The sequence below is a fragment of the Elephantulus edwardii genome, unplaced genomic scaffold (genome assembly GCF_000299155.1).
Source record: "Elephantulus edwardii isolate Elephantulus edwardi_28Jun2011 unplaced genomic scaffold, EleEdw1.0 scaffold00060, whole genome shotgun sequence".
NCBI lineage: Eukaryota > Metazoa > Chordata > Mammalia > Macroscelidea > Macroscelididae > Elephantulus > Elephantulus edwardii.
Window position 1 is genome coordinate 6,349,196 of NW_006399810.1, and position 2,684 is coordinate 6,351,879.

At 43.9% G+C, this 2,684-nt stretch overlaps 1 pseudogene; it reads left to right on the forward strand.

The window, feature by feature from the left end:
* Positions 1-638: 638 nt before the first annotated feature.
* Positions 639-2,315, forward strand: LOC102849208 (annotated as a pseudogene).
* The last annotated feature ends 369 nt before the right edge of the window (positions 2,316-2,684 follow it).

Sequence of the window (2,684 nt, forward strand, 5' to 3'; positions counted from 1 at the left end):
TTATCTGAGGAGAAAGGTGATTGAATTCTGTATCCTATGCTCCTGTTCCATTCATATTTAACCACCATTCCAAAACCTTCAGGGACTCTTCACTGCTTACCAGAAGCTTCCTTCAAATGGAATTTGAGATCTCTAACAACCTGGTCCCATTTCATTTTCTAATTTTCTTCTTCACACCTCCACAGCATAAACAAACACGTTGGTGCTATACTGCTGTGGTCATCAACTCCTGACACACTGCTCCTTACACTGCTATGGTCATCAATCCCCGACACACTGGTCCTACACTGCTGTGGTCCTTACACTGTGTGGTCCTTACACTAATGCAGTCATCAAACCCTGACACACTGTCCTTACATTGGTGTTGTCATCAACCCCTGACACACTGCTAGAGTCATCAATACCCATACCATTATACCTTGTTTCATACCAATTCCCTTTTTTCCTTCTTCAACCAATAAATCCTATTCAAGACACACTTCAAGTCTCTTCCTGTCATAGAAAAAATTCAGTGTTTCAAGGCCCATCAATATTTAATCTTCCTCTAAATTTGGTATTTGCCTCTGCAAAAAGAGGAAGACCCTCAACAAGATGGAATTACACTAATTGCAATAGTGGGCACAATGGAGATTGCGAGGATGGCGCAGGATCAGGCAAGTTTCAGTCTATTGAATACAAGGTCACTTACTAGTCAAAGCCAATTCAACAACACCTACCAACAACAGCATCTGCCTGGTGACAGTTTATACTGTTATCTTATCCATCTTTCCTTATTACTTAGTTGTAGTAATTATCAATACTTGTTACCGTCAAGTCAACCCCAGAGTAAAACTGTTCTCCGTGGGGCTGTCAGTGGCTGCTTTTTCAGAAGTCGTCAGTACTTGGAAGACCAAGGTACCTCTGGGTGGACTTGAACTCAAAAACTTTCATTTAGTAGACAAGCAATCACTTGCACCCACCAGGGACAGTTGTAATAACACCATAATATAATTGCAAGCTTGTTGTTGTTACATACCATCAGCTGGAACTGACCCATTGCTGACCTTTCTGCAGGTTTTCAGAGGCAGTAAATTGCACTGAGAAGAGATTGCCCATCTTTTTCCTGTGAAGCAGCTGGTAGATTTGAAACACACACCTTCAGACTGCCAGCACAGCTGCTCCTGCATATACAGGTAGCATGGTCAAGTGGAAAGAACGTAAAGAATGTGACCTTTGAAAAGAAATTAAGTTGGAATATTGTTCCACCACTTACTACTGTTTCATTTATCTTTCACTTTGATTATCTCTTTTTTTCTCCTCTGAAATTCCTGAATCCTACATGTGTGATAAGCAACATATAGGAATTATATACATAATATGGTAGAAAACTATGTTTATAAAACCTACTGCCATTGGCCAAGCCAAAGATGACCATCCGCAGGGACTTGTATGACTATGAGAGGATGGAATTTGACACATGGCTGATGGAGAAAAAGCCAGGAGATTTGCCTGATGAGCTAGGGATCTCCTTGGGGATGCCAGTAGGACCAAATGCCCACAGGGTCCCTCTCCCAAAGCTGATTACCACACAGTGATATAGGCCACCCTTGTCATATCCCAACCTGAAAATCCCAGGGCTGAACTTGCCCGTCCTTGAGAGGACTGCTCTTTTGGGTATCATGCTGGCGGCTGGGGCAAGCCCCTAGTGAACAAGACTGGGAAACCACTCTATGGGGAAGTGTTTGGAGACAATGCTGCTAAAATTCAGACCAAAACTGAAGAAGAGATTGCTTGAACCCCTTGGGGTGAACTGGAACCATCTGATGAAGAGTTTTCAGAAGAAAAGGAAAAGGAGGAGAGTGCTAAAGACAAGCCAGATGAGACAGGCTTTATTACTTCTGCAGACAGGGGCATCATCACTCCTGGAGAGTTCTCATCAGTGAGAGCAGGCATGGAGACTCCTGAACTCATCAAGCTGAGGAAGAAGAAGATTGAGGAGGCCGTGGACAGAGTGAGACACCTCAGCTGTTCACTGGGCTGCCACTGTTGGAAAAGTCATGATAGGATCCACCCACCTCTATGACATGTTATGAGCTGGAAAGGCCCAGCCCCTGAGCTGCAAGGTGTAGAAGTAGCCATGGCACCCGAAGAGTTGGAGTTGGACACCATAGCCATGACTTCGAAGTACAAGGAGCACATATGGGAACAGCAGGCACAAACGGAGAAAGACTTCAGCAACATTGTTCACACTGCCAAGAAAAAGCAAAAGGAAGCAGGAAGGTCAGCCCCAGGACCACCAAGGGGGCAGCAAGAGATACAAGAAGTTCAAGTTTTAGGTCCCTCTCACGCACCAGCTCTGCTTCAGGCCCTCTGCCTGGGTGCTGGTATCACATACGGGGTCTCTGAGGCAGCTCCCATGATTTCCAGGAGCTTGTAATTTCATGTTCTTATTTTAGATTTGTTTGGTAAATGAAGCTATTTCCCAAGGGAAAAATAAAAAGCAAACCTATGGCCATCAAGTCAATTCCAACCCAAGGTGATACTCCACTAGCTTTCTGAGGCTATACATTTTTATAGGAGACAGTCAGCCTTTTTAGATTCCACAGATTGCTGGTGGATGCCAACCACTAAACTTTCAATTAGTAGTTCAACACTATGACACTTCGATGTAGATACTATATTTAATCCTTTCATAACCCTAAGAC